Source organism: Podarcis filfolensis (assembly GCF_964270895.1).
Source record: "Podarcis filfolensis genome assembly, chromosome: 15".
Lineage (NCBI taxonomy): Eukaryota > Metazoa > Chordata > Lepidosauria > Squamata > Lacertidae > Podarcis > Podarcis filfolensis.
In genome coordinates, this window is record NC_139618.1 from 25,232,105 (window position 1) to 25,255,773 (window position 23,669).

The 23,669-nt window shown below is 42.5% G+C and overlaps 1 protein-coding gene across 1 annotated transcript in view; it reads left to right on the top strand.

Moving 5' to 3' along the window:
- The window catches only part of BCO2 (beta-carotene oxygenase 2), a 76,671-nt gene that overhangs the window by 20,709 nt on the left and 32,293 nt on the right, over positions 1 to 23,669 (top strand). The gene's annotated exons all lie outside the window — the stretch shown is intronic.

Consider the following 23,669-nt stretch of genomic DNA (forward strand, 5'->3'; position numbering starts at 1 on the left):
TACATCAGGAACGGAGGGGATAAAGATCTACATTGTGGCACCAAAACTGCCTTCTATTTGCCAAGAGGTTACTGTGGAGGAGCTGCCAAGAAGGCAACGGATCTGGCCTCCAAGGAGCATGCCACAGCTGTTGCTGCTACCGTGGCACTGGCAGCAGGCGATGCATTTCTTGGAAGCCAGATCTGCTGCCCCAAGGATCCTGCCATCTGAGGCGGGCGCCTCACCTTGCCTCGTGTGGGCTGCCCCTGCCTGTGGGCATACGGTGGTACCTCGGGTTAAGAACTTAATTCGTTCTGGAGGTCCATTCTTAACATGAAACTGTTCTTTTTAAATATTTTATTATTAAAATAATTCAACATTAATACATACATATTATGAATATACAAACAAACATACATTTCATACAATCCTTAAAAATATTCATACATACCCACACTCAATCCCACAGATACTTCCTTTTCCCACCACCATCCCTCACCCCTCACTCCACCCTTGTGTTAGACTTCCAATCTACTCAATTGCAATTTCTTTCCACTTCTCTTACTTTCTTTCACACACTTTTAAACCAACTTTTCTACTTCTTTTTCTGTTACACATTGTTATCCATGCTATTTAGTATTTCAGTATTTATAACGGAACTTGTTTATTCTCATAGGAGTTCTGATTTTTCAATATGATTTTGCAAGTATCCTTTAAACACCTTCCAGTCCTTGTCTATCTTCAACCTGAAACTGTTCTTAACCTGAGGTACCACTCCTGCTGCCGCCGCGCCGCTAGAGCACAATTTCTGTTCTCATCCTGAAGCAAAGTTCTTAACCCGAGGTACTATTTCTGGGTTAGCGGAGTCTGTAACCTGAAGCATCTGTAACCCGAGGTACCACTGTATTTGCAAACTGGAGAAACAGCAGGCACTGCGCACAACATATAAACACATACCACAGCCTGTAGCATTGGCTACAAGAGAACACTTCTTTCAAGCCCAATTTCAACAGAGGGAGGGGGAGCTTGGAAACAAGGAAACAGAATTTCCTAATTCCATAGCAGAAGGTTTCTCTCCACCCACTCTTTGCTGCATCAAACCACTTGGTCCATCTAGCCCACTGATGTGTAGGTTGACAGACAGTTTGATCTCCTAGTTTGCAGCCAGGCTACAAGGAATCTTTTAATTAGAGGTGCCGAGTGTTGAATTTAGGACTTAACCATGGCAAAGGGGAGCTCTGCCACTGAACAGCAGACAGTTTCCTAAGTGCTGATAAGTGTTGCTACCAACAGAAATATATTGAGTACCCACAGGCAGTGGAGAACAGCCCCTGAATCGCTCACCTACAAGGGCAGCCAATTGTCTATTTTGCCCTCTGCTTATAATTATTATGTAAACATTGCCCTAATTTTTTTAAAGAGTCACAACCCACATCATACATTTTCCTTCAGATATTACCTTATTGCCTTACGTGCTTTCTCTGGAGATACTGGGCCTGATCCAAATGAGAATTAATCGTGTTTAGGCCTAGTGGTGCAATTTGCTAATCTTGTACTCCGGCCATAATGGTCTGTTACCAACACTCCTCTACAGATGGCAACATGTATGACTTCATTTCACTTTAAAATGTGGGGTGCCATCCTTGCTCCGTGTGGGGAAAGGCCATAGCTCAGTGGTACAGCTAACATCCCAGGTTCAATCCTGACATCTCCAGGTGAGGTTGGGAAACCCTTATCGGAAACCCTGGAAAACCGCTACCAGTCAATGTTGAAAATAAAATTGGGCTTGCTGCCCTGATTCTAAACACTGTTAAGCACCATTTTGTTGTAGAAAACGATGGTTTTTTAAAAATAAAATGAGCATTGAAATTATGCACATGCTCAGCCACACTAACTATGAAGTGTGTGTGTGTGTGTGTGTGTGTGTGTGTGTGTGATCCTGTGGTGACCAGCATACCATGCTGACTCGGGAGCTGACACCAGGTCTGTTTGCTACTGCCTCCATCTGCCACTCTGAATACAGTGGTACCTCGGGTTAAGTACTTAATTCATTCCGGAGGTCCGTTCTTAACCTGAAACTGTTCTTAACCTGATGCACCACTTTAGCTAATGGGGCCTCCTGCTGCTGCCGCGCCGCCAGAGCACAGTTTCTGTTCTCATCCTGAAGCAAAGTTCTTAACCCGAGGTAATATTTCTGGGTTAGCAGAGTCTGTAACCTGAAACGTATTTAACCTGAAGCGTATGTAACCCGAGGTACCACTGTAGTCATTTGGGGGTAGGACCCTGATTATGGCCATAGCAATACCTCTGCAGAAAATCAAACCAAAATAATCCAGGCGAGAGTTACCTTCAAAAAAGAGGGTCCCATCATCTTCAATACGCAGTGGACACATCTGAATTATATCAGCCATCTTTGCTCTAGGAGTGGGGTAGGAGGAAGAAAAGGGTTAATAATATGTATCGGTTCTCTAAAGAGTGTTCCAAGGTACATGATGCCTTTCTGCTCCCATGCTCAGCTGCTCCACAATGTAGTGTGGCAGAACTGTTAGGGAGACACACACAGAATTCAGGCAGCTGGAATTAGTACCATGGCTGCTGACCAATGAAAGGGTTTTTGGGAGCTGTAGTCCATAACGCACGGAGGGCACAGAGTTGGTGAAGGCCTGCACAAAGGGAGTTGTGAAGGATGTAGTGGCTGCATATTCCTTGTGAAAACTATGAATGAAGATTTCCTACTTCTCTGCCGCAGAACACTGACCTTTCTTGTTTGCAATGACACCACTAGATTATTAATAATAATTTACATAGTTCAGAAATGTAATGCATACACAAATAATGTAAAAAAGGTAAAGGACCCCTGGACAGTTAAGTCCAGTCAAAGGCAACTATGGGGTTGCGGTGCTCATCTCGCTTCAGGCTGAGGGAGCCAGCGTTTGTCCACAGACAGCTTTCCGGGTCGTGGCCAGCATGACTAAACCGCTTCTGACGCAACAGGACACTGTGACAAGTGCCAGAGTGCACGGAAACGCCGCCGCTGCAGTACCTATTTATCTACTTGCACTTTGACATGCTTTCGAACTGCTAGGTTGGGAGGAGCTGGGACAGAGCAACGGGAGCTCACCTCGTCACAGGGATTCAAACAGTTGACCTTCCTATCAGCAAGCCCAAGATGCTCAGTGGTTTAGACCACAGCGCCACCTGTGTCCCTACAAATAATGTATCTTGATGCCGTAGGTGCCCTCTTTGGTATCCTATTGAAGCTAAATTGTCTGATGTTCCAAAAATATGGTAAACTTTCCCCATCCCTTTATCTCCTTGCTAGGAAAATCTTCCCAAAGTAAGCTAGTGCAGAAGTTTATGATACGATACAATACAATACAATACAATACAATATCTTTATTGTCATTGTCCCATACAGAACAACAAAATTGAAAAATCTACATAAGACATTCCAACCCAACAAGCCTGCTATCCCAGCTATCCCAACCTGGTTAGCCCCCTAAAAACTCTGATACCCCATTTTTAAATACAATATACTCCCATAGAGACTCCTTACAATGCGTTTAAAACCAAAATCGTATTTGGGTAGAAACTGTTTCTCAGGCAGCTAGTCCTAGTCTTTATAACCCTGTACCTTCTTCCAGGAGGCAGAAGCTGAAAGAAATCATTTCTGGGGTGTGCACTATCCTGCGCTATTTCTGCAGCTTTCTTATGGCACCTGGAAGCATAGATTTGATCCAAGGTAGGAAGAGTGCACCCACCTTGGTTCCTTGTGGCAATACTCCAGTTGTTACCCCATCCTCAATACTTGACAACTGTGCCCACTACAGCTGCAAGGCTGTTTTACTTCAGGTAGGGATATCTTTAGGGATGTCAATGAAGCAGATTGCAATCCAAGAGGCTGTGTCTTAGCAGCATCCTCTGTGCATAGCTGTCAACTTACAGATTTGAAAATAAGGGACCAGCAGCCTCAAAAATAAGGGATCAGCAGCCAAAAGAAGGGATTTTAGTCAACCAGCTCCCGAGCCAAAGGCAGAAAGCCCAGCCAGCAGCCAAACAAAGCCTCAAGTGGCGGTTCCCACAGCGCAGCAACCCGACAAAGGGGATGCAGCAAGGAAAACCACCGTCACCTCTCCGCTGGGAAGCGCTGAGCAAAGGCAAGTCCCCAGGCAACGCACACAAGGCATACAAGCTCCACCCCCCAGTCGTTCTTAGACTCCTTATTGGGTGAGCGACGCAGCCAAGCAACACAGTTGGAGCCTCCCTCCTCCCTGGCCAGCAGGCAGGGAGGGAGGGAGAGGAGCTGCTTCCTTTGAAACCTGGGAAATTTAAGGGACATCATCAATAAGGGACAGCAGTGGGACACAGAGCTGGGATAAGGGACTTTCCCGCCAAATAAGGGACAGTTGACAGCTATGCCTCTGTGAGGGATTCTGGGGCACCCCTCTTGTGTTTGGGGGAGACAGAGGTTGGTGGCCCCGCCTAGCTGCGCCCAGCTTCGCACCCACTTCTTGCAGAGTAGATGGATCAACTTAGCAGTCCCAGGTCCCCCGCTCTTAGCAGCTCCTGACAGATTTCCAAGCTGCAGCCTCGGGACTGGCTTCCTTTGCAACCCAGACCTTCATTGGCCCTAAAGTACCAGCCCCAGGCAGGAGGCCAAGCTAGGAAGGGCGCCCTGTTGCCCTTCTTGCACGCAGCCAGGCAGCCACCCGCACCATCGCAGTGCCAGGATGCCCATCCTCACCTACCTGCCTCCTGCGCAGCCCAAGATCCGACGGCAACCGAGTCGGCTGAACCTTCACAAATGACTGGGGAAGTAGTGGCTGAGGTCTGAGTATATGTGGATGATGCAGGGGAACAGCCAAGCTGGGCGGTGCACGGAGAGGAAGGGAGGAACAGACAGGAAAGCAGTGCACCAGACCAGGCAGTTTTACCACCAACCATATGACGTTTTTTATTGGTTTGTACAGTGCTGTAATTGAGGAAGGGCTACTGTGGCTCAGTAGCTGCTGTGCACGTAAGGTCCCAGGTTCTTGGCATTTCCAGGCGGAGCTGGGAAAGGAAAATGAGCAGCAAGATTGCATCCACTCAAACCGAACCATTACTGTTGAAAATAAGAAAACTGGAGGGCGGTTGGAGGGGAGTTAAGCAGAAACTGGGTATGCGTGGAAGGACTGCCAAGTCAGTTCATCTGTGCTACTCTCAAACCACATTCCTGGCCTCGACTTAGAATTATTTGACTCAAAGTTTATGGCATTTGTGTATGGTTGGTGTGTATGGTTGGTGTGTCTCCAAAAACAAAGGTGAACGTGATAGCCTTATAGCCTGCAAACCACATTCCTGGCCTCGACTTAGAATTATTTAATTCAAAGTTTATGGCTTTTGTGTATGGTTGGTGTGTATGGTTGTGTATGGTTGGTGTGTCTCCAAAAACAAAGGTGAACCTGATAGCCTTATAGCCTGCAGTAGAGAGTCCTGATCTAGATGCACCAATGGTCTGACTACCTGTTTAAGGTAGCTTTTTTAGGTTCCTTCCTAACTTTCTGGACTTCCTTGAAAAAAGAGAAAAAATGCTTCAAATAACTTAATAAATATAACTACAAAGACATGATTTGGAGTTGAACAAGTATGTCCCCTTCAATCTTTTCTCTTTATCCCAAAACTCAAGAATCAAGAATGCTCACGCCTCATTTCTCTTTGTAATATATAAAATTATGAGTAGCTTATTTCTCAGCAGTGGCAATGGAGCAGATGCCTCTCGGACCAGGAAAGCCTGTGCACTCTGTCCATGCTCAGTGACGCTTTTTATTTGCTCCTGAGTTGTGCTCTGGCATTGAATGTAGGTTCTGGCTGTGTCCACCTGGGATTGAGCCTTGGCTCCAAGTCCTTCACTTCAGGAGTCAGCATTTTGGGCTGTATGGATCTTTGAAACCTTTTCTAATTCTTTAATAATGCACCACTTATTTATTCATTCACAGGTCTCTGCAAACTGTTTGCATCTTTTTAGCTCATTTTCCAGAAATGGAGCCTCAATCACCTCAAGGATGGTCCACAACAGCTGAGGTGTCAGTAAACAGCAGAGCAATAGTCCTTTAGTTCCCATTTTAATTCCTCAAACACTAACAACATTCCCTTTCTTCCTACTTTACTACAGAAACAGTGTATGCCCTTAACTGTACATGAAGAGTTCCTAGTCACAATAAACTTTTCAGGATGATTAAAAACCTCCATAGTTCTTTAGCTTAACAACCTTGAGTATTAACAGGCAGTCTAATTTAATTTTAATCAGTTTAAATAACTCACTTCACAAATGCTCAGCCGGAATAAGATGCCGAACTAGAAGGGCTGTTTTATTTAACAACAAAAATATTATCAAACTTATGCATAGATTATTATTATTTAAATGGAGACATTTACTAATAGTTGGTTCTCTGAGCATCAATAAGGAGTTTGATGTGAACAATTATACATTCCAATAATAATAATAATAATAATAATATATAATAATAATAATAATTAAAAAATATTTATATCCCGTCCTCCCCAGCCGAAGCAGGGCTAACAACAATAAAAGTAACACAGCATTCTAAAATCAATTCAAAATCAATTCAAAATCAAATTAAATTAAATTAATGGCAACCATTGGGCTAGAGTTCTGTGAGGATTACCAAAGGAGGGGGTCAGACTGTGCCTTGGCCAAAGGCCTGGTGGAACAGCTCTGTCTTGCAGACCCTGTGGAAAGATGTCAAGTCCTACAGCGCCCTAGTCTCTTGTGGCAGAGAGTTCCACCAGATAGGGGCCATGGCCGAAAAAGCCCTGGCTCTGGTTGAGGCCAGCCTAACCTCCCTGTGGCCCGGGACCAACAATATGTTTTTGTTTGAAGACTGTAAGGTCCTCCGTGGGGCATACCAGGAGAGACGGTCCCGTAGGTATGAGGGTCCTAGGCCGTATAGGGCTTTAAAGGTTAAAACCAGCACCTTAAACCTGATCCTGTACTCCACTGGGAGCCAGTACAGCTGGTATAGTACCGGGTGAATGTGATCCCACGGCGAGGACCCTGTAAGGAGTCTCGCCGCACCATTCTGCACCTGCTGTAGTTTCTGGGTCGGTCTCAAGGGCAGCCCCACGTAGAGTGAGTTACAATAATCAAGTCTGGAGGTGACTGTCACGTGGATCACAGTGGCTAGGTCAGAGCGAGAGAGGTAAGGAGCCAACTGCTTAGCTTGGCGGAGATGAAAAAATCCCATCTTTGTTATAGCTGCAATCTGCGTCTCCATGGCAAACAAACTATGCAATTTCATGAGAAAAAATAAGTAAGACTGAGAATGTACTGCTCCCACAAGGCCACAGGTGAATAACATGCCCATTTGTTTGCCTTTGGAAAAAACTGGAGTTTGTATTTATGTCTCTTAACATAAATGCCCAGACTTTTCTACTTCTTTATCTGTCTTTGGAATTCAAACCATGCTTCTTAAAAGAACAAGGAACTGTAATTATTTCCCTTAAAAAAGTATTTAATTTTTTGCATATTTTCTTGGAGTTCCATTGAGGCAGGCTATCCATGTAAATAAATGATTAAAGTAAGAGGTGTCAGTTTGCTCAGGTGTTTTTTTTGATAGCCTAATCTATTTTAGCATACCCCATTCACTTTTCATAAGTGATGAAAATAGTTAATAGCACAGTCCTAACCATGTCGACTCAAAAGTAAGTCCCATTGAATGCACTGTGGTTTATTCCCAGGTAACATGGGTAGTATTGCAGCCTAGGTGCTAAGGAGTTAGGTATTTGCTCAAAGGATATGCCAAATTTGTGTTCATGATGGCAATTGGATATGCTAAATAGGTTAGAGTAGAATGTTAGTTGGGACGCAGGTGGCGCTGTGGGTTAAAGCACAGAGCCTAGGACTTGCCGATCACAAGGTCGGTGGTTCGAATCCCCGCCACGGGGTGAGCTCCTGTTGCTCGGTCCCTGCTCCTGCCAATCTCGCAGTTCGAAAGCATGTCAAAGTGCAAGTAGATAAATAGGTACCACTTCAGCGGGAAGGTAAATGGCGTTTCCGTGCACTGCTCTGGTTCGCCAGAAGTGGCTTAGTCCTGCTGGCCACATGACCCGGAAGCTGTACGCCGGCTCCCTCGGCCAATAAAGTGAGATGAGCACCGCAACTCCAGAGTCGGTCACGACTGGACCTAATGGTCAGGGGTCCCTTTACCCTTACCTTAGAATGTCAGTCTAAGTCATTTTGTACCACTGTTGTCAGTGTGATAATGTTTCAATACTACCCATTGCGTCATGGAGGAAATATTACCGGAATAAAAGGTTCAGTGTCCTAACAATGAACTGAAAGAAGGAGAGGAAGTAGCTGGGTTTTTTGGGTGTTTGCAGTGCCCACAGTTTGTCCAGGAAGTATCAGTATTTTGTGGGCAGCATGGTGTGGGAAAACTGCATTTGCAGAGTGGAAGGGTGATTCATAAGAATTGGGATGTGGGAACCCTGCACTCACTCCCTTGACTTACTGGTAGGTATATTTAAAACCTGTAATCAAATCACTGGTCTGTCTCTCAGCCAGTGAAAAAACTTGTCTCTAAGATTCCTGTGTTTCCAGGAGACTCCCTATTGAAATCAATTTAGTGTTAGGAAATTTGGTGTCCTCATTCAGTTCAGTATAATAACAGTTGATGCCAGATATTCTGCTCATTTGCTGGAAACCTTAATTTTCCTTCAGTATTTGCATTTACTATTATAATTATATTGGCCCTGCCTGTTGGCTGGACACTTTTTCCACAGTTTTGTAAAATGGCAAATTATCCAGCTGAGAGACTGTTTAAAATCCATTTGAAAGCATCTTTAATGGCAGGGAGGCTGTTTTACCACTGTATTAAGTTTTCAAATTAGTTTAAAATGCTGCTTTCCTATTCAGGTCTTAATAAGCATCATTCACCATTGGTTGAAAGTGTCTGAATCATATGAAGTGTCTAATTTTTCTTCAGGGCCTTCTAGCAGAGAATTCTGCCACAGTGTGAGGTTGCAGGGTTTTATTATTATTTGTTAAATTTATATACAGTTTCTGGCATTCACTCTCTCGTTTTCTTTCTAGATGCAAATCTTTTTACATAACTTTATTAACTACATTCTCATGTCCTCGGAAGCCCAATCTTAAATGCCATTTACACACCTGGTAGTAACTTGCTATGTTAGTACAGTTAACAAATAGCATGACGGTAATGATTTGTCACAGTTATGGTACAAAATATGCTATCCGTACATATGTTACCGCAAGGAATTCTTTGCAACATCGGTCTGTAAACATTCTGTTACTCAAGTTTGCATTGGAATACAACCTGAAATAATACCAGTAGAACCAACTACAAAGAAATTAAATTAAAGCAATTTCAAATGAAATGATTACAAATTACACTTAGGCAGAAATTAATTCAAAGAAATATCAGATGTAATGAGATTCTAAGTATAAATTTGCAAGTATAAAGAGATTAATGGAGAATAGTGTTCCAGCTGGACACTATCAGGCAATATGTATTTGGAGAAAAATATAACTATGATGTTGGCTTGAGTGGAAAAACCATACAAACTCCCGATGACCCTTGCTGGAGCTATGAAGTTGGTCTGGGCCAGTCAATACTTGAATGAGGAACCGCCTGGAAGCTCCACGTATATTGTTTTAAAACAAATACAATGAATTGACAGCAACCCTGAAATGACACAGACTGTCCTCCTTATGACAATCAAAAGGCAGAAACAACCATTTTGGGCCCAAATACTTCCTTTTATCTTACTTTTCAGAACCACCTCTCTACTCTCTCTGGAATGTATCTATGGAGATTTACCTCCCAAAGGGCACCCGTTATCAAATCCATAACCACATATTTTGTTTTACATCTATCTAGCCTTACAGTGGTACCTCGGGTTAAGTACTTAATTCGTTCCGGAGGTCCATACTTAACCTGAAACTGTTCTTAACCTGAAGCACCACTTTAGCTAATGGGGCCTCCTGCTGCCGCCACACGGCCGGAGCACGATTTCTGTTCTCATCCTGAAGCAAAGTTCTTAACCTGAAGCACTATTTCTGGGTTAGCGGAGTCTGTAATCTGAAGCGTATGTAACCTGAAGCGTATGTAACCCGAAATACCACTGTATTTACTTATAACCTGCGAGATTACGCCTTTAACCACATGCTTTAACCATAGTTTGGGGAAATTGTTTGGCACATCTTTGAACACTTCTCTGCAGAATCTGATGTTTTCTTATCCCTCATATGCCTCCCATTTTATATATCTTCTCCATTTTGAAAGCAAATCAAAGAAGCAGCCCCTAGAAAACTGAACTGGGTTTAGGGTTGTTGCATCTATCTATCATCTATCTATCTATCATCTATCTATCTATCTATCTATCTATCTATCTATCTATCTATCTATCTATCTATCATCTATCTATCATCTATCTATCTATCTATATCTATCTATCTATCTATCTATCTATCTATCTATCTATCTATCTATCTATCTATCTATATCTATCTATCATCTATCATCTATCTCTATCTGGGATTTATTTTGTCCTGCTTTTCAGGCAACAAAGCCTCCCAGAGCAGCTTACACATATCACTGATAAGCTAGTCCCTGCCCGCAGGCTTACAATTTAAAAGACGTGACACAAAAGGAAGGGTTATTGGGAGGAGGAAGAAAAAAGCAAGTTCTTCATTAGCTATATTGCCCACCCAACCCTTTCTGCTACTTGGATGTGAAGGGACAGCAGCTGTGGGACACTCTTTAGATTTATGAAATAGTGAAGGAGAACCCCACCCCTGTAACTGTCATTTTCTGCAAAGGGACTGGGAGACAATATTAAGAGTGGGAGAGAAAAACAGATAAGAGGCCCTAACTGTGAGATAAACAGCCTCATATAACCAACATGCTTAAGTCTAATTAAGGCGTGAATGGCTTAGCTATGTCCACTTTCCTTACCTTGGGAAGAAATGAGTAATCAAGCCTATTGTTCAACCCCCAACCAACCTGAGCACAACATGTAAAGAGGCTAAGTTGGTTGCTCCAGTTTAGCTGCATGGCTCTCAGAAGCCACTCTTGAGTTCATTTACCAGTAATTTTGGAACTCTCACCACTGTAACTAAGCCAAGTTTTACTGCCTGTGTAACTTCTTCTGAATGCTTTATGGAAAAGCACATGAATCTGACCGACAGAGTTTGTAAGTAAACCATTTGTAACCAAATATTTGGTCTTTCTCCATGCTAGGGGAAGAGGGAAGTTTTGGAACTCATGAGGGCATATTTGAAAGATCTAATAGCCTATTAGACGCGGGATGCGGGTGGCGCTGTGGGTTAAACCACAGAGCCTAGGACTTGCCGATCGGAAGGTTGGCGGTTTGAATCCCCGCGATGGGGTGAGCTCCCGTTGCTCAGTCCCAGCTCCTGTCAACCTAGCAGTTCGAAAGCACGTCAAAGTGCAAGTAGATAAATAGGTACCGCTCCGGCAGGAAGGTTAACGGCGTTTCCGTGCGCTGCTCTGGTTCGCCAGAAGCGGCTTAGTCATGCTGGCCACATGACCCGGAAGCTGTACGCCGGCTCCCTCGGCCAATAAAGCGAGATGAGCGCCGCAACCCCAGAGTCGGTCACTACTGGACCTAATGGTCAGGGGTCCCTTTACCTTTTAATAGCCTATATTTCCACACTTTACTTTCCTGCATATTTTGTGATTTTAAATCTCTGCTGGGGTTCTCTCACCAAAGAGTCCGTCTGTGCTGCTTTCCATTCACATGAATCCCAAAGTGCCTTACAAGCAATAAATAACAATAACAAAACAAAACACCACAAGTACAGCATAAATCATATAATTAACAAAACGCCAATAAAACAATTACAATCTATAAAGCAGTATTAGCAAAGCAGCAGCAGCTAAGAAATAGGCTAAACATCACAATTACAGCGTAAGGATACAAATGTTTAAAATGAATAATTAGTTTTCACTTGCAAAGACTGTATATTTGGGTTGCTAATGAGACAATGTTTTCAGCCATTAGAAGTCTAAGCTTTTGGAATAGTTTTCCTGGCATATTGATAGGAAGGAGAAAAGCGAGAGCTGGATACAATTGGAAGAATATTTTTGGACCAGTGACTAGGGTTTCTTTCAAACTCTAAGAGTAATACGGTAATGGTTTTGTCAGCAACAGTTCTGCTAAAATGTGTCTTGTGCACAACAATTCTCTGTTTAACAAATATATTTTAATTGTGTAATGATAGAATGATGTCATACATGCTGGCAGAAGAAAAATTAGGCAACATTTTAAACTAAGAAATATTGCTGTAGCATTAGCTTATTCTTCTGCCTTCTGCCATTTCCTCTTCTGACTCATTTGTTTCTGGAATGATTTTTTTTTTTATTTGTTTAATCAGCTGAATGTTTGGTAACATGCCACAAAAGCACACCCTCCATCTCCATATGGGTTATTCTGCAATAATTGACAAATACAGTAAATCCCTTACTTGCAATAGTTAGCAACGCAGGTAAGGTTTTCCCACCCAATAAGCATATAGAAACATGCTGAATCGCCATTTTTTGTTACAGTGCTGATGATGATGCAGCCTGGAATTGCATTAGCTTTGTCCATGACTTTGTGTATGACTAAGATAGCAGACAAGACGACGCTTTGTGTGTACAAGGCAATTAAATGTGTAGGATAAAGGGAGACCTGGGCTGGCTCTCAATTTTTTCCATACTTCATAAACAGGTATATAATTCAAAAGGGACTCAAACCAGTTTAGTAGAATAGAAAGAGAGTGACTGTAAAATGGGAAAAGAAGAAAAGAAGAAATATGAAGGTAATGTCTTTCTAGGAATTTTGTGTGTAGAATATTCAAATTATGGCTTGTTCTCCTTAAATAATGTGTATTTGATAAATTTCTTTTCTTTTCTTTTCGATTTCTTTTCTTTTTGTTCTTTAGATCTCTAAAATTTTCTTTTATGCATTTTTTTTCTTTTTAGTATATGTGGTTTAGGATCAACTTATTCTTTTCTTCTGTCAATTTAAAAAATGCAACAAAGATGAATACAGTGGTACCTCGGGTTACATACGCTTCAGGTTACATATGCTTCAGGTTACAGACTCCGCTAACCTAAAAATATTACCTCAGGTTAAGAACTTTGCTTCAGGATGAGAACAGAAATCATGTGGCGGTGGCGTAGTGGCAGTGGGAGGCCCCATTAGCTAAAGTGGTGCTTCAGGTTAAGAACAGTTTCAGGTTAAGAACAGACCTCTAGAACGAATTAAGTTCTTAACCCGAGGTACCACTGTAGTAGTAGTAGTAGTAATAATAATAATAATAATAATAATAATAATAATAATAATTTAAAAATATAATTCAAAAGCGGCACCCAAAAGCGGCACCCAAATAAGACCCCTTTAAAGGCAGTTTGCCCCATTATTCTGCTCTGACTTTGCCTTCCACCAGACTGAGGGGGAAAGACAACGTCTTCCCGCCAAAACGGCCAAAGCAGGACCCCCACCTCGCCCAGCCCATTCCCCGCGTCTCAGGGCGGGAAGCAAGGGAGCAGCAATGGCTCCTTCCATTTCTTCCATCATCACCAGCACCCTGAGGGAGGTGCTGTGTGCTGTGAGGGGGGGAAAGGCGGCACATTCATATATGGGGTGTGGGAACTGTGGAACCAAAACACACACACACATACATATGGAGATGCTGAAAGTTAAAGGGGATGTTTAGATTTACTTTTTTAAAAAAATAATATTTTTTTTATTGTTCAATTTCCACATAACAAATTATCAAACCATATCATCACCTACATAACCCTCCCCCAGGACTTCCCTCAGCTTCTCTCCCTGATTTTGCTGCACATATTTTCTCTGCATATTATAAAATTGTATATATCCTTGCATATCTGTCCATCATGTTATCAACAATAAATTTGTGTGTGTTTATTCAAAACCTGCCAAAACCTGCCATTTTGTTGTGTTTTTAAATAATTTGTGTAAAGTTCCCATTCCTCCTTGAATTCACAGTTGTCCTTGTCTCGCAATTTGTAAATCAGTTTGGCCAGTTCTGCATAGTTCATCAATTTCTCTTGCCACTATTCTATTGTCGGGGTTTCCTCATTCTTGCATCCTTGTGCTATCAAGACTCATGCTGGATGTTTAGCTTTACTAATCCCCCACACCCACACCTCTTTCCATGTGGGTGAGGGATTAATTTGTCCAAGCAATATTTGGTGGTGGTACTTTAAAACAGGATCCTTTATTGCGTGGGGAGTTGGAGCTCAATTTCTGTTGCTGCTGCTGCTCTGTTCTAAATCTGTTAAGCGCTGAGGAACGAGGAACAGCTTATTGAAAAGAAATGGTTTCCTTTAAAATAAAAGGCATCTAGTCCTTGTATTCCTTCCTCACCCCTTTGTCGGGGTTCACTGTGTGTGGTAATGGTGCTGGTAAAGCTGGCAAACAACAACAATCCCTCAGTGTCCTGCTCTAAATGTGATACTCATTTACCTGGGAGTAAGTCCCATTGCACTTAGTGTGGCATAGTACTGAAGTGATACGTAGACAATTGTTCTGTATGCCTGCAATGCTAAGTGCATTTAATAGGGAGAGAGCCTTACTGAGCTTAGTAAGATTTATAGCTTATCTTATTATTTCTTTCGCAATATTCCTATACTGTTTTACGGTCGTAAACTCTTCCAGCAGTTTGTGATGAGATCAACATAATGTAATTGATGCGTTTGCTTACGATTGGCTGGGGTGTGTGAGAAACAAAACTTGCATGGCGAGTTCCCGCCTCCCCCCTCAGAAATAAAGACACGAGACACAAGAATTCGAGTTAATGGGTCAAATTAGGCCACAACTTTTTTGATTACAGGAATTGAGCGGTATTGGCTTAGGCATTGGTCCTAACAACTAACCAGCTTCAGCCTGCCTGCTTGAAGGCCGGTGAGGGTTAACCACCAGTAGAGGGAGTCCTGCTGAGGCACGTCACTAGGACCTCCCCCTGGGTCACGCCATGGGCCCACACCTCCATAGACTTAGGACAAGGCCACGCCCCCCAGAATCCTTTACCGGACCACCCTTTGATTTGGGGGAAGGTGATGGCGCTACCTCCCCCCCTCTTCATTTGCATAACAATAAAACAGTACCCCCACCAATGCCTAACCGCCACTCGAGCCCAACCCCCCCCCCGCCAACACACTCAAACCTGTAACCAATCCCTAATCCCTAGGATAATATCGTTCACTGCGATAGGGGAGCGACAATCTCTCCAAGTGCGCCTTTCCAACAATGATGACCACAGAATGTTAATACTGGGATAAGAGGTAAGTAGTTCGTCAAAGTCTCTGAAGATATTCCATTGTAAATCTATGGCTTTACGGTAGGATAAGTCGTTTCCCCCCAGCTGTATAATTAAGGCGTCTGGTGGGCCTTCGATCGCAGCTCTGTTCCTCATACTCATTTACCTGGGAGTAAGTCCCATTGCACTTAGTGTGGCATAGTACTAAAGTGATACGTAGACAATTGTTCTGTATGCCTGCAATGCTAAGTGCATTTAATAGGGAGAGAGCCTTACTGAGCTTAATAAGATTTATAGCTTATCTTATTATTTCTTTCGCAATATTCCTATACTGTTTTATGGTCGTAAACTCTTCCAGCAGTTTGTGATGAGATCAACATAATGTAAATGATGCGTTTGCTTACGATTGGCTGGGGTGTGTGAGAAACAAAACTTTTAAAAACAAACTTGCCAATGCTAGAGTATAGCCAGCATTTTGCGAATTTGCCGCAACAATTACTGTTGTTGGTTACACATGAAAATATGGACAATGCTTGGCTTCTGGTTCCACTCTGCCTTAATGGAGGCATCCCCTGGGGGATGTCGTTGGTGGAGGAAAAACAAGGATGATTGGAGGGTAATTATTCTGGCTCTCGCTCTGGCATGGAAGGCGGGAGGCAGGGAGGCGCTCAGTGCAAAAGCATTTCTTCTGCCAAAAACCCTCCAATGTTGCCATTAAAAAGCAGAGGTTCTCCTGCTAATTAGAGTTTAATTTTAACTAAAGTACAGGTGCGTGTTAGAAGAGATGAGATCACCAACTGTGGAACAAACCAACTGCAAGGAGTTTAAGGTTTGAACTTGAAAGAAGGACTTCATTCACTGCAAAAGACGGGGTGGGGGGAGCCTACAGTTTCCTTATTTACTGTAAAATTTTCTTCTTTACATTTATGATTTGGCAACCCTCCTCTGAACGTTAGTTCAAATTATATTTGTACAGGCGAGGATGGAAGAAATTGGATTATAGATATGGAATATAACATTAAACGGAACTGTGTGTGTAAAAACATGAAAAAGGGGGGGAAGCTTTATTTTGCAAAAGGTTTACGATGGAAACTTAAAGCTGACTCTTCCCTATCTTTTCTTATTTACAAAGTGAACTGAATAACACTAAGAGGACTTGGAATTTAATTTAATTGGAAGTATAATTGCTCATATATCTTCATTTGGAAGGAAGGATGAAAGGAGTCTGTGAACTGCCAAGGAATTGACTGCTCTTCTTCCCAGGCTGAGAGGAAAAATTATAACAACAGTTTATTTATTGGGACAGAGTGAGTTTTGCAGCTGTTGTTAAAGTTGCAAAACAATGAAGCATGGGACAGAGTGAGGTAGAAATTTCTGGAAAAACAATGGGATGTCAGCTCCGTCCAAGGCATGATGGATAACAGCAACAACCGGGAAAAGATAGACATAACATTTTACAAGGAGAGGAAGAAACACTACGGACAGAATAATTCCCACATACAGGAAGAACAAGGATATAGTTTGAGTTCCTCACTTGTAGTTTTATAAATCATTTAATGTGTCAGCATGAATAGAACTTTATTTTAAGTACAGTGGTACCTCAGGTTAAGTACTTAATCTGTTCTGCAGGTCCGTTCTTAACCTGAAGCACCACTTTAGCTAATGGGGCCTCCCGCTGCCACCGCGCCCCTCCATGCAATTTCTATTCTCATCCTGAAGCAAAATTCTTCACCTGAGGTACTATTTCTGGGTTAGTGGAGTCTGTAACCTGAAGTGTATGTAACCTGAAGCGTATGTAACCCGAGGTACCACTGTATAGGGTTTTTTGTGTTTATATGTAAACTGAGAGATCAGCGATGGATGCCTCCTATCTTGAGGAGCTCGAAGGAATCCTGAAAGAAGCTAGTTCTATAGAATATAACATAAAGGTGAAAAGGGAGAATCTAACACAGATTTGCTGCAATTGCAGACACTCTATGAGGTGAACATGGATTATCTGGCAAATGACCTGAATTTTAACACACAGGCTGCATATTTAGGGTTCTATCTCTGCTGTACACTATTGTAGAACAAAACACCCTCTTATCTGTTGTAATACTTGCATATACTTATATTTATCATTCAAGAAATATCCCAACACTTTTCAAAGCAATGTAACTTTAGCAGTATTAATGAAATAGAATATAGGATTTTGTTTTTAATATGATTATGTGGGATTGGAGTCTATTACAAGGCCCATGCCCATAACCTTTTCTTTCTAAAACAAGTTTGGGTGTGGATTGGGCTCCCTTTCTGATGGTAATAACTTGATGTATCAGAAAGATGGAATGCAGAGAATTCGGAATGCTTGAACTAAAACAGACTTTGCAATGAAGAACAGGGATAAACAAGTTAGGAACATTTTGTGGTTTGGCAGAAAGTGGCTAACTCTGACTGATACTTTATTTTTGTGGGCATACTGTAACCTGTTGAAAGCGAGTGCAGTGTGCCCATTCAACATGCCAGCAGATTGTGGCCCCAGAACACTCTCTTCTTGCAGAGAGCCCGCAGAGATAAGGTTTCAATCAAAGGCTAGCTTGCTACAAACACAAGGGCATTTATCTGTTAAGTCATCTGCCTCTGATTCACTCTCATGAGTTTGCTGATCACACTTGACCAGCTGCAGGTGAAGGACAAGCCCACCTACCCACCCACCGAAATTAACTCTGTCTTGTCCCTTTCCTCTTCATGCATAAACTGCATGCATAATGCTTACACTAACAAAATCTAGACCATGCTAAGTCTTCTTAAATCTCATTATTGTGTTAAACAGAAGAGAGCCAAACACATGCTTAATTGTCACATAAAAACTTTAGTATTTAACAGTGCTTAACTTTGGTTGGATTGTGCACTCAGTGTATTTTGGTAAAACCATATTTCAGACTAAACACCTGTTTTAACTACCGTATTTTTTGCTCTATAAGACTCACTTTTTCCCTCCTAAAAAGTAAGGGGAAATGTGTGTGCGTCTTATGGAGCGAATGCAGGCTGCGCAGCTATCCCAGAAGCCAGAACATAGAATCATAGAATCATAGAATCCTAGAGTTGGAAGAGACCACAAGGGCCATCGAGTCCAACCCCCTGCCAAGCAGGAAACACCATCAGAGCACTCCTGACATATGGTTGTCAAGCCTCTGCTTAAAGACCTCCAAAGAAGGAGACTCCACCACACTCATTGGCAGCAAATTCCACTGTCGAACAGCTCTTACTGTCAGGAAGTTCTTCCTAATGTTTAGGTGGAATCTTCTTTCTTGTAGTTTGGATCCATTGCTCCGTGTCCGCTTCTCTGGAGCAGCAGAAAACAACCTTTCTCCCTCCTCTATGTGACATCCTTTTATATATTTGAACATGGCTATCATATCACCCCTTAACCTCCTCTTCTCCAGGCTAAACATGCCCAGCTCCCTTAGCCGTTCCTCATAAGGCATCGTTTCCAGGCCTTTGACCATTTTGGTTGCCCTCCTTTGGACACGTTCCAGTTTGTCAGTGTCCTTCTTGAACTGTGGTGCCCAGAACTGGACACAGTACTCCAGGTGAGGTCAGACCAGAGCAGAATACAGTGGCACTATTACTTCCCTTGATCTAGATGCTATACTCCTATTGATGCAGCCCAGAATTGCATTGGCTTTTTTAGCTGCCGCGTCACACTGTTGGCTCATGTCAAGTTTGTGGTCAACCAAGACTCCTAGATCCTTTTCACATGTAGTGCTCTCAAGCCAGGTGTCACCCATCTTGTATTTGTGCCTCTCATTTTTTTTGCCCAAGTGCAATACTTTACATTTCTCCCTGTTAAAATTCATCTTGTTTGTTTTGGCCCAGTTCTCTAATCTGTCAAGGTCGTTTTGAAGTGTGATCCTGTCCTCTGGGGTGTTAGCCACCCCTCCCAGTTTGGTGTCATCTGCAAATTTGATCAGGATGCCCTTGAGTCCATCATCCAAGTCGTTGATAAAGATGTTGAATAAGACCGGGCCCAAGACAGAACCCTGTGGCACCCCACTAGTCACTCTTCTCCAGGATGAAGAGGAACCATTGATGAGCACCCTTTGGGTTTGGTCAGTCAGTCAGTTACAAATCCACTGAGTGGTAGCATAGTCAAGACCGCATTTTACCAGCTTCTTTACAAGAATATCATGGGGCACCTTGTCAAATGCCTTGCTGAAATCAAGGTAGGCTACATCCACTGCGTTCCCTTCATCTACCAGGCTTGTAATTCTGTCAAAAAACGAGATCACGTTTGTCTGACATGACTTATTTTTCAGAAATCCATGCTGACTATTGGTGATCACAGCATTCCTTTCTAGGTGCTCACAGACTGTTTGCTTAATGATCTGCTCCAGAATCTTCCCTGGTATTGATGTCAGACTGACTGGGCGGTAATTATTTGGGTCCTCTCTTTTCCCCTTTTTGAAAATAGGGACAACATTTGCCCTCCTCCAGTCTGCCGGGACTTCGCCTGTTCTCCAGGAATTCTCAAAGATGACTGCCAGTGGTTCTGAGATCACATCTGCCAGTTCTTTTAATACTCTTGGATGCAGTTCATCTGGCCCTGGAGACTTGAATACATCTAGACTAGCCAAGTATTCTTGTACTATCTCCTTAGTTATTCTGGGCTGTGTTTCCTCTGCTGAATCATTTGCTCCAAATTCTTCAGGTCGGGCATTGTTTTCTTTATCGGAGAAGACTGAGGCAAAGAAGGCATTGAGGAGTTCAGCCCTTTCTGTGTCCCCTGTTTGCATTTCACCATCTTCTCCTCTGAGTGACCCCACTGTTTCTTTGTTCTTCCTTTTGCTACGAACATACCCATAAAAGCCTTTTTTGTTGCTTTTAACCTCTCTAGCAAGCCTGAGTTCATTCTGTGCTTTAGCTTTTCTGACTTTGTGTCTACACGTGCTGGCTATTTGTTTGAATTCCTCTTTGGTGGTTTCCCCCCTTTTCCATTTTTTGTACACATCCTTTTTTAATCTTAACTCAGTTAAAAGTTCTTTAGATAGCCACCCTGGCTTCTTTAGGCACCTTCCATGTTTCCGTCTCATTGGTATTGCCTGAAGTTGTGCTTTTACTATCTCCCTCTTAACAAACTCCCAGCCATCATGAACTCCCTTTCCTTTTAGTATTACTGTCCATGGGATCTCACCCAGCACTTCCCTAAGTTTTATGAAGTCGGCTTTCTTAAAGTCAAGAAATTGAGTCCTAGTATGCTTGGCTGCTCCTTTCCGCTGTATAGTAAACTTCAGAAGAGCATGATCACTCGCGCCTAATGATCCTTCCACTTCTACCCCACTAACCAGGTGATCAACATTGGTTAGGACCAGATCTAAAATGGCTGTTCCTCTTGTTGCTTCTCCCACTTTCTGGACAATGAAGTTGTCTGCAAGGCCAGTGAGGAATCTGTTTGACCTTATGCTCTTGGCTGAGTTTGACATCCAACAAATATCCGGGTAATTGAAGTCCCCCATTACTACTATCTCCCTTCCTTTTGCATGCTTGGCCATCTGTTCCAGGAAGGCATCATCTATGTCCTCCGTTTGGCTTGGGGATCTATAGTAAACTCCCACAATGAGGTCACTGTTATTCTTCTCTCCCTTAATTTTGACCCAAATGCTCTCACTTTGGCTTTGAGGTTCTAAATCTTGGATCTCTTCACAGGTATACACATCCCTGACATATAACGCCACTCCTCCTCCTTTCTTGTCTGGTCTGTTTCTCTGAAATAGATTGTATCCCTCCATTATTACATTCCAATCGTGGGACTTATCCCACCAGGTTTCAGTGATGCCTATTATGTCATATTTAGTTTGCTGTACCAAGAGCTCAAGCTCATCTTGTTTATTTCCCATGCTTTGCACATTAGTGTACAGACATTGAAGTCCATTAATCATTCCCCCGTGTCTCTTATTTAAGGATTTTTTCCTCCCACCACTAGGTCTGCGTGCTGTTTGCTCCATTCGGTCTATGACATTTGGATGATCATCTTCATCAATTGATAGACTCCTACCTTCAGGAGCACTGTCTCCCCCCCCCACATTAGTCAGTTTAAAGCCCTCCTGATGAGGTTTCTGATATTTTTTGCAAAAACATTCCTCCCAACCGTTGTGAGGTGCAGCCCATCGCTTGCCAGAAGTCCATCTTCAAGAAACTGCAGTCCGTGATCTAAGAATCCAAACCGTTCCTGTTTACACCATTTGCGAAGCCAGTTGTTCACTTCCACTATTTTTCCCTCTCTCCCTGGGCCACGTCGTTCAACTGGGAGGACAGATGAGATGACAATTTGTGCATTTAATTGCTTCAATTTTCTGCCCAGAGCCTCGTAATCTCTTTTGATCTTCTGGAGGCTATTGCTTGCAGTGTCATTGGTTCCCACATGAACCAAGAGGAAGGGGTATTTGTCAGTGGGTTTTATGATTCCTTGCAGTCGTTCAGTTACATCTTGGATCTTAGCCCCGGGGAGACAGCAAACTTCCCGAGACATCTTGTCAGGCCCACAGATCACTGCTTCTGTTCCCCTCAGTAGGGAATCCCCTAGCACCACTACACGCCTCCTCTTAGGTCTGGTCAGGGTTCTTCTGTGAGCTTTCATTGCGCAGCAATCCCTCTTGCTGTTCTGGCTTCTGAAATTCAGAATATTTTTTTTTCTTGTTTTCCTCCTCCAAAAACTAGGTGCGTCTTGTGGTCTGGTGCGTCTTATAGAGCGAAAAATACGGTAAATAGATTTTACAGATTCATCTTTCTTGCTGCATATTTTATTATTTTGGAATGTTGGGGGACTCAGTCAATTAAAATAAAAGAGAAAGGAAGATAGGACATTCCAAAAATTATTTTATTTTGCTTGTGCAAATTTGCCACACCTATCTGTCCCTAAATAAAATCATGCTTTTGTTACTAACCTTCAGAAATCAAGGACATTATTTTACTCATTGTGTAATGATAAGTTATTAAGCAACTGATACAATATTCTATCCGTCAACAATTGTTGGTATATCCTAGACCTAGACTAAATGTAATACCTGTTTTTCATTGTACTGAGAATTATACTTCCACTTTTCTTTCCATAATCTGCTTTCCTGTTGGATTAGAGACTCAGGGTGAGGTTTAAACTAAAAATTAATTGGGTTTAAAGCTGCCATGTCTGATCAACAGAGCTTAGCTGGGAATTACTTCTCCCTCTAATCTTTTCCATCCTTTTGTTCAACATGCAACATTCCTAATATTTTAGACTATTAACAGGGTCAACTTGACTCAAAGACCTCAGAACCCAGTGTCTTGAAATGACCTCTGATGACGTCTATAGATTCTACTGGCTAGGAGTAGCTGTGACTACTCTGACCATTACTAAAAATTATATGGATCATATCCATAATTGATAAAATACAGAATACTAGAGAACACAAGGCTCTTTCATACTTTTGCCAGTTATTTAATGTTTTGTTCTCCTGACACATGTGACCTATAAAATTGTAAATATGCTTATTAAGATAGACTGTTTACCAATATTCCTTCATGTTGGCTTATGACAAAACTAGAGAATCTTTCACCCTTAAGCTGGATGTGGCTGTGGTAGGTTTCCAAATGGCTGTCAGCCTCCCCTCACCAGCTGTGTTCCTCTTCAGACCTGCCCTTCACAATGAGCTGCTGATGGAGGAAGAAATTGCTCTTTTCTAATTAGATTTTCCTGCTGGATCTACTCTGATGTGAGTTCTTCAGTACTATTCATCTCTTTACACAGCCTTCACATAAATGCAGAGGTGTGTGACACTGAAAACTTTAGCACATGCAGAAGGATCATGGAGGGAGGCATGCGGTTATAGGTGATAATAATATTCTTCACAATCCAGACCGGCTCCAGTTTTCTTTGAGTCTGCTTTCTGTTGGTTGGAAAGGGACAGCAACCAAGTGTTATGAGTATTTTAAAAATAGGAGGCAGGTGCATTAGAAAGAAAAATTCCCCAAGAGGCTCCTGAAGGACAACACTAAAATCTGGGATGACTTTCCTCTCTCACAGGGTCATGTGACAGAAAAGGTCCTTGCTGGGGGAGGAGCCATCTCGCGATCCCCAGTTTGGCCCTGAAGCTCTCAACGTGCCAGCATGTGTTTTCTTATTTTTAATTTCTTTCTGGATTCTCTCTCTCTCTCTCTCCTCCCAATTCAGCCTTCTGGCAAGGACAATACAAAATTAATTAATCAATTAAAAAACAAAATAAGCAAGACAAGGTGATACTAATCATTCCACACTGGGCAAGAAGACCATGGTTCCTAGAGCGCCTACTCATCATTGAACTTCCCATCATAGCGACTCCCAGCTAGGAGGGATCTGCTCAAACAGGAACCAATCCTTCAC